Below are 14712 nucleotides of genomic sequence, written 5' to 3' on the forward strand. Positions count from 1 at the left end.
TACATTTGATAGGAGAGGTTCAATCACTAACTGCCGTGCCGAAAATAGGTCATAGGACTGCAGCAGATAGTAAAAATGAACTGAGGTAAAAGATACAAAGTCTCAGCACAGCACTTCAACCTTAGAAAAGCAGCAGGAGCAAAAAAATAAATAAAGTACCAAGAGGAATACTTTACAAAGGTGCCGTTAATCATCCTAGTTGCAGTTGCCATTTTACATGTTCGATAACTTTGAGGGAAGAACAAACTTTAATAATGGATGTATTTCTAACTTTTTAATTGTTAGCTGCACAATTAGTTCTGCTGTTGGTACAGAGAAGAACACATGACTCGGTGATGGTGTAGGTGAACAAAGGTCTAGGTAAAGTTAGAAACTCATTTTCAGTGTGCACAAGTGTTCTTTTTCTTTTTTATAAATAATCAAGGCACAGTGAGAGTACTTTGTATAATATGGTTAAGTCTACAGAACATTTACTGTAGCAGACATCTTAGGCCCTGTTTCCACCTGGGATTATGATCTGATGTTGGTCATCTGATCACAAGTGGCCAGCTCTCAGTCCGTGTGTTCACACTTGTCTTTTCACATCTGACTTCTTTGTCTACTTGTGATCGGATAGCATTTACCCGCTCTGTATGTAAATCAACACGTACATCATTTCCCTTTGCATTGGTGTTTTTAACCGGTGGGGTTCAAACAAGTAAACATACAAGGCTGTACAGTGCTACAGTTTTAATCGCATTTGCTATTAAAATGCATTACGTGCGAAGATAATCACAAGTCTAGGTTGACGAGATAGGCAACTGTCTCATACTGCTTAGAGGGCTCTACATTAACACTCGCCAAATGCGGGTAAATATCATAGATAAGTCTATATAAAAGTTAAAACTCTTAGGCGAGTAAGTTATTACGCCACTTTGGCTGGTGAAAGATTGTTGCTCGCCGGGCGGCTTTTTTAAACGTCTGCTACACTCTTGTCACCACCACCAGTAGCCTACACGGCTTTCTATATGCAGTGAAGTTACTGCATCATGTGCGAACAGAATATTTCCTGTGTGCCTTCACATTAAAAGCCTGTTACTAGCCATAAGCGAGTTGACTTTTATTTTTAAGCAGATAAGAACAGGAAGTCGATGCCTTGCAGCTCTATATATATATATGCAGTCAATACTATCGATATACATGTTTTCAGAGTTACGCAGTGAAATGAAAACAGGACAGAAAGCTTGTCATTTAAAATACTGGCGGATGCAACTAACGTTCATGAGGCTTCTATAAAAGCTACATGAACGCCAGTGATGCATTTTCAACGTATTTCCGCTCAGGCAGGGGGCGGCAGTTGAGTAGGAGGTCCCTAATGTGTACAGAAGTAACATTGGTGTTTCCACTACCATCTGAATGCGGACACATCGGACACAAGCGAAGTAAACCACCTCCGAATGTGGTAAGATCACAAAAATCAAATGTTAAAGACAAGTGGAAACGGGGTCTTACACTTTGTTCTGACAGGCTGCAGTGATTGAACTGAATAGCAACAGACTGTACTGTATAGCATGTAAGAACTGAAGTGTATGATAGTACTGCTAATGCCAAAAAACGTTCTACACGCAACTCATTACAGGCCCAAGTTTATGTGTGAGGTGGTTTGTTTGTCTGTGGCATGATCTAATACAAAAGTGCAATCAGTTTAAATGTAATCAATCTTTCAATCTTGGAAAGACCTAAATGAATTGTGTTTTGAAACACACTTTCTTTACTTTTCCTTTGTGAATTTAATTTAGCTTTAAAAGCTTTTTATACTTGTGTGGCATTCTTACATCAAATCACTTGACTATTTCACAAAGTTGCCTTGGGAGAACACCAACAATGATGGATATAACTCTGTAAAATGGTAGTTTTGCTAAAAATTTAGTGTACAATATATTCTAGTAGAGAGCCAAAGAAAAATAAATTATTTCACTTTTCACTCCTCCAGTACAGGAAGTCCTGTCTTCCTTTATAAACAGAGGCTCCATCAGACACGACAAGCTAATTCCAGGATCGACTCCCCCCCCCCCCCCCCTACCTTTGCAATAGGGAAAATGCTACGGCTGGCATCTTAAGAGCAATGAGCCAAAGAGTGGGTTGTGCATCAGCACCTCTCCCAAGCCTAGGGGAGTCAGTTAGATGTGGGCCTGTGTGCTGTGAATGCAGGGGCAGTCGGATGCTCCAATTTATCCATTAGTGAACTGTTGATGGATCGCTTCATTAACAATGATTAAATTGATCTGCTTTGTGTGGTAATGTCAAGAGCTGCTGATGAATCAATGTGTGTACAATCTAGTAGTCACACTAATTCAATGTCTATGAAATGTGAAATAGGAACGTACTGTGGGAACAGCACAACAAGAGAAGAAGTGTATAAAGAGGCCATTAGTTTTTAGCTTACAGGTTCACTTTATAATCTATGACTAGAGTCAACAATTCTCCCTACGTCATAGTCCATTCAAAAACACACACTCATAGGTTATACATAACCTTGAACTTATTTTTTGATCCACTTTTTCCTTGATAAAACACATGCCTCACAGCTCTGTCCGATGGGAAGCGTGCTAGTAAGTCCCCTCTTTTGGGTGACATTTAATTTCTAAGTCATACCTTACATTCGTCAAGAATCATTTTAGCTATGTTCTTTATTCCCACCTTTTTCAAACCTACACTTAAGTGGCCTACAGACACTTATTCTTAACAGGCACACATTAACTTGAAACGCTGGCTTATAATATAATTGGATGGTATTTAAAATTAAACTCGACTGTTGCTGAAGAAACACTTACAGGGCGCAAATAACCGATACAAATAATAGGTTCTGTGTGTGCACGGATGGGTGTGTGTTTCAGGCTTCTCAGCTACAGGACTTCTGTAAATTATGACTACGTAAGTTTGGGGAAAGCAACAGTCCTAAAATGAATGGAATAAAAAATGCGGAGCAAGGTAACAAATCGTATTGAGTTTGTGGTTATAACATGCATTTTCAGAAGGCAGCACAACTCCTTATTGACACTTGACTCAATCTAAAATCATGCACTGGGCCAAAGTGACAATTAACAACTTGACAGTTTCTGTTTTTTTTTTCCCCAAATCGGGTACTGCGACTGGGCGAAGATGAAAACAGCCTCTGCAAAAGTCTAGCCACTATTAAATGTCCGAGAAGAGGCAATAAAATGTGACCCCGCATGCCTGAAACCCTAAAATAACAGTGAAACTCTGACTGTTAAATTCCCTGCGGAATGTAGACGTGGTTGGAAGCCTTCGGGCAAACAAGGCAGCGCTCGTTTCCTGTGTGGGGCTTCCTGCTCAAAAAAAAAGGAGTTTGCCGCTTTCCAGCAAACGGTCACCGCGGCGACCCTGTGAAACCGAACAGGTCACACACACCGCACCACTGACTCACCCATTATTCCTGACTGCGGTCCAGCCGAGGAAAAGGGAGGACAAAGGCACATGTTCCAGGATCCCAGTCTCAATAGAATGAGCAGTGAAATACAACATCCTCCGCCGTGCTATTACGATTGCTTCCTTAATGATCTCTCATTTGACAGCAGCTTGCCAATAAACAGCAAGTAATGACGACCGACAACTCCGTTCCCACTTTCCCCATCTTCAAATGTATATAAACACACATGTATTTTAATTTAGAACGCAAAGTGGCAAACACCTAGTTCTGGCTTTTATCACCCGACACAATCTCTATCAAAACAGATAGTAATAGTGATAGAACGATTGTATGTTTTTTTTCTATTTTAATAACAGATGGCTGCTCCTTAATTTGGCAATATTTTAGAGCCAACACCAGGGAAGGCAATAGACAATGCACTTTTATTATTTCCAAATAGTTGTCCCTACATTTATTTGATAAATGTTCATTTAAAAAAGGTGGAGTCAGCGATTCTGGGGAATGCTTGTTGTCAAAATCACTTTGACAAAATCAGTGAATCTCCTCACGATCTACCTGTCCATATTGTGTGTGTGTGTGTGTGTGTGTGTGTGTGTGTGTGTGTGTGTGTGTGTGTGTGTGCCGATAAAAAAAATCCAGCCAAGGCTCTGTTTATGGGCATGTTGCTTGTCACTGTGGCCCCATTTGTTTACAGAGCCTAGGCAAGGCAAGTTTATTTATATAGCACAATTCAGACACAAGGCCACTCAAAGTGCTTTACAGGGGCAAGATTAGAATACATAAAACACATTATAAAACATTTAAAAGCGAATGAAAAGAAGCAAATAAAATAAAATTTGCAGGTTAACATGGAAACAAAAAAGTCTTCGGACTCAATTTAAAAGAACTGAGAGTTACAGCAGACCTCAAGTGTTCTGGGAGTTTGTTCCAGATATTTGGTGCATAAAAACTAAAAGCTGCTTCTCCTTGTTTAGTTCTAACTATGGGGACTGTAAGTAGACCTGTCCCAGACGACCTAAGGGCTCTGGACGGTTCATAACGTATCAGCAGACCAGTAATGTATTTTGGCCCTAAATCATCATCATTTTGAAATCAATTCTTTGAGTGACAGGAAGCCAGTGTAAAGACCTCAGAACTGGGGTAATGTGATCCACTTGTTTGGTCCTAGTGAGGAGCCTAGGCTGTGTATTGACACTGGAATCTTACACACACACACACACACACACACACACACACACACACACACACACACACACACACACACACACACACACACACACACACACACACACACACACACACACACACACACACACACACACACACACACACACACACACACACACACACACACACACACACACACACACACACACACACACACACACACACACACACACACACACACACACACACACACACACACACAGTGAGGAGATGTTCACTGATTTTGACAACAATCATTCTCCTCGCTGACTTCAACTTTGTTTGTTTCTCATTAGTAACTATCACATTGTTGTATTTTATCAAATGCAAAAAAAAATAATAATAATCCAACACGATATCTGCATTAAACATCAGCCATCAACCTGCTCTCTAAATATCAGTCAGTCAGTCATTGCAAAACCATATCGGTCAACCACTACTAGTACACACAACACCCAATAAATGGTAGGCTAGACACTTCTTTCGAGAACTCTCCTTGTCCAACGTTCTTGCAAACAATGAGGTCACAAAAAGGCATGTTGCTTTCCAAACGGGTTCTTCAACATGCCTCCACATTAACTTTTCGCAATCTCCGTCTGTCCTGAAGGAAATGTTCCACAACCATTCGCCACTAAAGATGAGTGTGCATGTTGTTTATAGGGCTGATGATGACCTCACTGCTTCATCATCGCTGTGCTCTTGGGGTCTTATCATAGGCATGAATTACAAGTGAGAGAAACCGGTTCACAGGGTACACTACACACAAGTGACACACACACACAACTGAGAGGGGGAGCTTTCAAATGAGCTCACATACAGTCTAGTATTAACTCCTGAATGACTTGTCAATTTTTAAAATAAATAAAAAGTGTGCAAAAATTATGCTATATGAAACTTCTCAGTCAACACCAAAGCATAGGCTACTAGCAAGATACCAAGCAGCTAGCTTTCACATGGCTTGTTTGTCTTGGAGTTGACAACACTTGTAATAGGCAAGCTGATAGTTGTTTCATTAGCCTACATACAACACTCTTACCTAGCCTAAAAGGCTAATTTGAAGCCATAATAGACTAAGGAAAAACTGATTTGAAATAATGAATGAATAAGAGAGTAGTCATTTAAGCCTCGTTTATATTTTTCACGCTAGCTACATATTTTTAATATTTAATGACACATTGCTAGCTGTCGTCGACAACAACGCGACTACGTACAACTACTCTCAAGAAGAATATGCCAACTATAAGTTAACGTCTAACTGTCTAATGGTGTTTTGATTATTGAAATACATCACATTTGGTAACTTGACAAAAGTAACTAATGCTAACTAAAGCTATACGAGCGACTGGGAGCAGTTGCTAACACCACCAGGCCTACCTTACATTTTACCTGAGCTCCAGGTGAGGCTACATTTCCGCCTCACGTAGACTAGCCTGCCGAAACGAGACACAACTTCAACAGCAATAAGTTTTCAATAGCTACTAGCAGCATGTCTAACTAACATAAATAAATACAAAGTACTCACCTAACAGAGAAGAAAATAATTAACCCAAAAGTGCGGCAGTAGTGTCCAGTCCAGTCCAGTGAGAGCGAGAGTTTGAAGTATTTTGACTGAGTTTCGGAGAAGGGGAGGGCGGGCTGAGAATTTGAACGAGTCGCTAGTTAAAATGTACTTCAAGAAGAGGCAGAGGTAGGACGCTGGGAAACTAAAGCACCACACAAGACCACAAAGAACTGTGCTCCTTAACGCCACTCAAACTTCATTCTCGTCCCGTCCGGCTGCTTTTTGTATGGAGTATTTCTTCCGTGCTCGTTAAATTCCACTTCGGACACAGCAGCCGTACTCTGTCCACTTTGCGATACTATATTCCGGGCTGCGTCTCTGCTGCAGTTCGCTGGTGCGCGGCGGTAGTAGTGAGCCAATGGTCTTCCCCCGGTCGACTTCGGCACCTGAAATACCGGATTAGAGATGTTTTCAGAGCCGAGATGTCAAACCCCGCCTCTTCAACAGTGTTTTTACTGCAGTGTGCCATGCTACTGTACACCGCTGCTGCGCTGCCACAGCTACAGCGCGCGCGCACACACACACACACACACACATACACACACACAGAGCAGAGGCGCTGACGCACACACTCTCTCCAACACACACTCTCTCCAACAGAGTGCCAACTCTTGCTGGCAGCCTCGTTAATGTTGCTTCATGGTGCAGGGAGTTTGCAGTTTTGCAGCCCCACTACAATGCGTAGTGTTTGTTTACAACTCTCCCATTGCAAGAACTGCGTCACATAGCCTATACACACCATCTGAAATGTTTTAAAAGTATCCTATGTCACCTCCTTTATGAAATAAAAAAGGAGGTGAATGGAATGCATTTGGATATTTGTAATATAGTTGTTTTGTGTTATAGGCTAATGTCTGATTTTTATTTTCTAAAATTACATTCCAATAGAAAATTTGCAGGAATAGCCTTCATTTGCAACTGAAGTGCATCACATAGTCCTACGCATTTGAAGTGTTTAAAAGTAGCTTAACTTCTTCAAAAACAACAACTGCATAATCATATTATAAAGTGATTTTGGATATGTTGGATACATTCCAATAGAATAGGCTAACTGCAGGCATATTTGCAACTGAAGTATGCATTGCAGTGTGTGGTGGTATGGCAATGATTAAACATGCACTTAATGGAGTGTTAAACATTGACAAGCGAGGTGGTTAGGTTATACCCCAGCAATATGATGACAACTACGACCCCGATGATTGTAAACAAGCAAGAGCGTATAAGGAAGTGATGTAAGGCTCTTGTTACCCAAACACCATCTGTCTGATCCTGTTATATAAAGAAAAGCAATGAGAGAGATGGACAATTAAAGCTTTTCTCCCTCTTCTTGTGTGTGTGTGAAGCAAGAGGCTGCTGCTGCTGCTGAGTTGGAATGGTTATGGCCCTCTCATGTTTCAAGGCTCTAGGCTCCCTGGCAAGCTGAACACGTTTTTATTTTGGAAAAATTATATGAATTTGAAAAAGTTGTTTGGATTGCCTCCACAAGAGGGCATATCATAGGCTATTGGGTGTATGATTATGAGGCCATAAACTATTAATTAGTTTATACTTTCAATTATTTTTTTTCCACACAACAACAACAAAAACATTTTAAACCTGCAGTGTGTAGAATTTTGGGTTTTATTTCCTAGCAGATTTTGTAGAAAGTAATTATAATATCCATAAGTACATTTAATTTAGTGCATAATAGCTGAAAGAAATGTTTTGAATTATTTATTTTTCCCTTAGAAAGGATCTCATATATGTCCATATTTCTGCATATCTTGGACCAAGACCTAGTGCCGCCATCTTGAAAGTGTCATAGTTGGAATGTCATCAGGTGCATTGTTTAAAATTTAGAATTGTTCTTGTCCTTGAAGGCCACTGTAGCTTCTGTTATTATTCGAAAGGGTTGGGGTTACCCAGGGATTGTTGCATTCTAGAACTTTCTAGAACTTTCTTGATGATGTCATATTACACACTGCACCTTTAACTGTAGGTCATTTTTAACTTACTTTGACTCTGGTTTATCCTGGTTATACATTTGTTCTACTATGGTGAGAATCTAAAACAATTTTAGTGAGGACAATATGGCTGATAGCATATGCAAGACTGCATATTTTAAGACATTTTGACCTCATAGATCACACAATGAACAACATAATGAACAAATCCTTCAACTCATGTTGAGTTATTGGCCGTTAAAGATGGTTGTATATGAGAAATATACAGACACAAACGGAAAAGGTTTAGTCAAATGAACACTTAAACCTACATGTTGGACCTCACACTAAACTTATGTGAAATAAGACATGTTATGGAAGCAAAATAGACAAACATCTTAAAATTGATCTGTGCTTGAAAAAAGAACAATGTTTTTGTCTGTATGGTCTCGCCTCTTAATATGCATTGTCAGTGTCCTTTGAGTATTCACAATGTAGGATGAAATACATTATGTTGTGCCTTCGCTTCAACCATGTGTTCCAATTATTTTAACCAATTGTGTTAAAGGTAAAGTGCTCTTGCTTTCACAACAAACAAAAATCAGTAAATAAAAAAATCAGTAAAGTCACTTATCAAGGCCGAGGAAAACTGTGTGTGCAGTGTTCGAGTGTGATCGCTTTGAGGTCCCAATGTATCAGCACGGTCCAGCCTTTCCCCGCAGGAAGTACTTGAAAGGGCCCATTGAGGAGACAATGCCATTTCCCTCTCCACACATTTCCTCCAGGGACATATAATGCTTCCTCTGAACATTTTACAAAGTTCCAGAGTGTGTTAATAATGAGTTTGACTGATGTGAGTTGTAGGCCTAAAAGCTCTTGTATGAAGTGAACTTACCTTTATAACCCCATATATACACTTGTATACAATGGGAAATGAAATAAGTGCGGTGCTCTAAACTCATATTAAGAGAAGATTCATTTTATGATGTAGGAAATTCCCCAACCTTGGCCTCCCTGCTTTTGAGTGCTGCCCCCTGAATATATTATACACTCCCTTTATGAATTATGGATAAGACAAGCATCAAACAGATCCAGGTCTTCAACAAGTTCCACAAAATGTTAACTTTTCTATTCTGACCTTGCTTGGTTGGACAGCTTGCCATCCAGCCGCTGTATCTGGCAATTTGTGCCGCGTCAGCACAGCTCGCCTCACTCTGAGCCAAAAGTTCTAAAAAAATTGACCGTTGCCATTGCTCTGACACATTGTTGCTGCCTGACTGGCATTGTACTTTTCAAGGACTTCTGCAGAAAAAATTGTATGTATTTGTATTTTTTTATAGATATGGTTGATTCATTGTTGCTTTATATGTCTACTTGTCCTGAGTGCTTATACTGCTACATTTTATAACTTTCCCAATGTGGGATCAAATTGGTTTCTTTAACTCTACTAAAAGCCACGGCAACAAGCAAAATCCCACGCAAATTGGAATCTACTGTGATGGCGGTCATTTTTTTTTATTCAAGTTTAATTAGCGAGACTTTGTCAGCTATGCAAGGAGACATGCCAGGCAGTTACAGTATATGTCCTGCTGAGAGCATGGTGCCATTGCCCTGACTTGCCCTGACTTCTCACCTTGAGAAAAAGGGTCTCAGTGGACAACAAGAGATTTGCTGAACACAGTGGATTAGCACAGCTCGAATGACAAAAACGTGAGTCCTCTCTTTGCCTGTGTTGGCTTTTTTTTTGTTTACAATTCCACCAACAACACTACACTAGTACATATACCGTTTAAATTTAGAATCAAGTTCACTTTCACAGCCAATCAGGTTGTCAGGATTTATTTTTTGACTGTTAGATACATTCATGGGATGATCTTAAAGATTTTTATGATAGTGTACTTTTATTGATAGTGTAGAGACAGAGTTGAAATGGGGCAGAGAGGGGAGTGACATGCAGAGAACGACCGCGGGCTGGAATCGAACCTGGGTCCACTGCTGGCCGAGGCCCATGGGGGGTACACCCTACTAATTGAGCTAAGGGCGCCCCCTATTCATGGTAAGATCTTGATTGGGTCACTGGGCAAGCTAAATAACATTTCACCCCAAATGTGCTATGTGCCATTTTGATATTTTAGCAACCGTTGTCTGTCCTTTTTCAATCCATACTTAACTGTACTCCATAGCCCCGAGATACAACGGGAAAGTGGGGCAGCGATTCCAAAACTAAGACCAAGTAGCCTGTTACATAAACCACACAAAAATGTCCAAATGTACGAGAAATTCATCTGACTGACCACAAAGAAGAAAAATCAATTGAAAACACTTCTGATTGGACGTCAGGCATGTACACTGGACTCATATGCTGTAGTAATCGCGACTGCAAAGTATCTAATTAAAATGTAACCCTAATCTGCCCTCTCTCAGCCTCTGTAATAATACATGCACTAGTTTGTTTTGCATTCATGGGAAATGCAAATAACTCAAACTGAAAAGCTTGCAATGAAAAGTAATTGGGGGACACAATTAGTTTGAGCATATAAAGCGTACATGGACACAATTATGAGATATTTTGTTCAGAATTCATTTGTGTGAGTTCAAGCACAGTTGAACTAGGTTACTCAACTTGGCCCTTTTGTCACTTCCATGTTGAAAAAAAACGCACAAAGTGTCATGACACAACAAAGCAAAGCGTGTCATGTTTTGTGTGCACACCATTTGTTGTGTCGCTATATTGAATTACTACTAATGAGGAAGCGCACAGTAGTGAATACCCTGCTGATTAGCCAACGCTCCGATGCCACAATGGGGGCCACGGAAGACGACGCCCCCCTTAAGCAAATCGTCCTATATTTAACTAGGGATTAAAATCCAGTAATAATGAAGTTTTTTTTTTTTTTTTTTTTTACGAAACTGCAATGCCTTGGGTTTCGCACAATTGTCTGTTATTGGTAAGGACATAAAGATCAAACACTGGAACTTATTTCAGTACAGTTACATTCCAAAAATACGGGCCTGCATAAGTCCCAGATAAGGTACAGCAAAGTAGGCTTTAGCATGTCTTGTCTAAATTGTATATTGCTCATCGGAATGGTATGTGTGTGTTATGATGTCCATTACCGCCATCACAGGCTGTATATCATAATGCAACAAGGTGGCAGAGTTTCCTACATTTAGCTTACAATTAACTTTTTTAGGTTATTATTTATATATGTTGAGAGAAACCTTTTTTTTCTGCTGGCCCCACCTGCAACCATACAAGGCTGACTTCTGCTACAGCGACAGCCCCCCCCCCCCCCCCCCCCCAAAAAAACTCTTTATTGTGAATGCCCTGATCGCAATCCCCCATAAGGTAACAGACTAACCTCATACAACCCCCCCAAAAAATGCTGAACTATTCCTTTAACTCAGTAATTTACATGTTTCTCTCTAGTAGGACTGTGAAAATAGTTTTACTGCAGAAAAGGGGATGACATAGGCATCATTATATTTATTCTTTTGGCTATTGCCCATGTTACATTCATTCTGGAGTGCAGCCAAGGGGTTGACTGTGATATATCTCACTGCTGTGTTTGCCGTATCCGTGGTAGCTGCAGCGCACAGGAGAGGCATGCTATGGCCCCAGTGCTGTCTGTGGGGAAAAGTAATACCCTTCATTGACTAAAGATAAGGCACATTAATTATTCTTTCCCCACATCATCAAAAACGATGGCAGTTTCCTCCCTCGCTCCACATTAAGGTCATTTAAAGCTCTTTTACTGCTCTTTCCCAACTGTATTAAATGAGAAAAGTGTGTTTTGCCTGGAGTTCTCGGTGCTACAGTTTATTTACTTACTGGCCGTGCTAGCCCTCCTAAATTAATAATTTGTCACTGACTATAGAATTAAGCACAGAGAAGAGGCTAACACATATTGACCAGTCAGTAAGTATAGAGGGGTCTCCTGGGGTTGAAGTCAGAGGCTGGATTACTGTGGGAGAGCACAGCTCTAATTGGTCTCCAGGGCTTTAGCAAGTAAACAGGAACACACTCTTAAAAGTGCACTTGTCTAAACAGGCTAATATCTAGATGTGTACAACCCTCCAAAAGGAGGTTAGCCTCTCTGTACTTGAGTAAAATTAGTGCTCAGCAAATGTTTCTCGTATTTATTATGACTAAAAGATAATATATTCATTCTGGCACTGCAGGTGAATGTGGGTAAAACTCCTATCATAGAGCTTTGCCACTTGATTACTTTTATTTTTTAAAAAAACAGAAATCTTTGAAATAATATTCAAATTTGGCTACATCTATTTGGATCTCTTTATAAAACAAAGATACGTTTTACAGAAAAGATACAGAGCCTTTTTTCATTTCATGCATCAAAAAATACTAATGGTACAGGTCTTTAAAATGCATTTTCAGCATGTGTATTATGAATTAGACAATGAACAACATATGAACATATCTGTCAGTAATAACCTTCAGAATAGTGCTAAGAATGATTATGGAAAGTATTTGATGTAAATGCGTTAGAGATTAAGATTTTTTTTTGTATAAGAAATACCATACAGACGCAAATAGACAAGCTATTCCATTTTGGACCTTTGATTTAATACTTACTAGGAAAGAAGACATGTTATGGAAGCTAAATCAACACAACTCATCTCAAACTTTTCCAGTGCTTGAAAAAACTACCGTTTTGGCTGCAGTGTCTGGCCTTATAAATATTCCCCATTGTTTATTTATAAGAAGCACATAATGCAACACCCTGCTGACACTTGATGGATTGGAGCCTTTTTTCCTCGGGCAAACCAGTTCAAGCCATTGCGTAATTTTCACCTCATTCAGGAGCGGTATGCGCACTCCCTCCCACCTCACCTCACCTCACGGGCAACCCAACACCACACCCCACTGACCTCGGGGATGCTTGATTTTTCACTCATATTTTTAGATTTCCCAAATGGAATGGGCCTTGTTGCACCTTCCTGGGAAAATTACCATCTGCTGTGGACATCATCCATCAGGCAAAGGCAAGTCATGTCATGTCATGGGGCCAAAAAGACATGAGCTGAAATGTTGGCACACTGTTATTATATGAGTGGTGCATTTTTAACGCCTTGAGCAGTTGTCTGTCAGCAGCATACTGTATACTGCAGGCTTTCACTGCTCTGTGTCTGCAGATGGAAGAGCCCACAGGGACTTTGAAAACATGACTGTGAATGCAACAGTAGCAGACGCTATTGTTAACTGTTGATAAAGATACTGAAGGGGCAGCTGCTCGGTTATAGATCGAGCTATAAGTCACAGAGTTTGAAAGTAAAAAAAAACATGGAGGGTAGTGATGAAATTCAGCCAAATTTGACGTCTGTTTCATCGTCTTTGCACCTGTTGAACACAAAAACAAATGAAAGGTTCCCACCTTATCGGGCCTCTTTGTTACATAACCAGTGTGGACTCCACCCTTAGATTCCTATCAGGTGTTTGTGTGCGGTTTCTCCCTCTCCTAAAGCTGGTTCTAAAAAGGATTTACCTCCGTTTGAGCTCCACCATGCTATCAACTCACTTTCCCCTGATGCTCTTATCCAGAGAGCTTTACAAGCAGAGTTGGGGAAGCTGATTTGAAAGTATAGCTCTGCAAACTATACCAATTACTTCACAGTGGAAAACAGTTGAACTAGAGCAAAGCTACCCCAGGGAGAAGGGTTCCCTCGCCTTCTCCCTATCTAGTTCATTTAACCAGTTTGTTTAGTTCAGAAGTTTGTACAAAAATGATCAAATTGACAATGTATATGATATCAAATGAATCAAAACTAAATAATATACAAAAAAGTCACATGCCAGCGAAATAAATGCCCCTGAGTTTACTGCAGAAACTAAAAAAAGTGACAATTTTGTTTTTCAAAGGTCATGAACCAAAAAATTACTTAAAAAAAATAATGCTTAACCAAACATTAAAACAATGGGCAAACATTTGAACAGCTGTCCGTGATAAGAACAGTCCCATCTGGACTATTGACAAGGACTCAATTACAAGGAATGTCGCAATTGTCTTGGAAACAAATCTGGGCTCGTCAATGGGTGTTCAATAAGAGAAGCAATAGTCACATTAGAATGAAAAATGAATTCCTTTCCTTTTATCGGCCTATAGTAGTTTGTATTTGCATCGTTAACGGCACAGAAAAATTGCAACAAAAACAGCATCTCGACTACTTATATAGGAATCCAGTTGAACTACCAGAAGGCTACTTTAAAAAGTACTTTTCTCATTACATATAGTTCACTAACTCCCCAACAATGATTACAAGGATGACAGAAGCATGACAGTATGTCACTCTTAACACGAGGCCATCCAAATGTGCAGAGTTATATAATCCATTGCCCTGTTGCCATCCTATGCTGCCAAGGCAAACAGCCCGAGGGGGGAACTGGTTACATTTAGAGACTAAATAATCGAAACGTCTGGCTCCCCTCCCCCCTCACCCCCCGAACCATACGCCACAATCTCCTGCCAATAATATTTCTGTTGCACGCATTTTGATAATGGCTGCAATCAAAGTTCAAAGAGAGTTCATGTCCGCCCCTGGATAAACTGCTCAATATTTCCTGTGGTAGTTGG

General features: G+C 40.2%; 1 protein-coding gene across 2 annotated transcripts in view; it reads right to left on the minus strand.

Moving 5' to 3' along the window:
• The window catches only part of usp53a (ubiquitin specific peptidase 53a), a 42996-nt gene extending 36438 nt beyond the window's left edge, over positions 1 to 6558 (minus strand). For both annotated transcript variants that reach the window (XM_080052208.1, XM_080052207.1), the window contains exon 1: positions 6159 to 6558. The gene's annotated coding sequence lies outside the window, so the exon portion shown is untranslated. The remainder of the gene's footprint in view (positions 1 to 6158) is intronic.
• Between the last annotated feature and the right edge of the window lie 8154 nt (positions 6559 to 14712).

This window comes from Ammodytes marinus, assembly GCF_949987685.1.
Source record: "Ammodytes marinus genome assembly, chromosome: 23".
Taxonomy (NCBI): domain Eukaryota; kingdom Metazoa; phylum Chordata; class Actinopteri; order Uranoscopiformes; family Ammodytidae; genus Ammodytes; species Ammodytes marinus.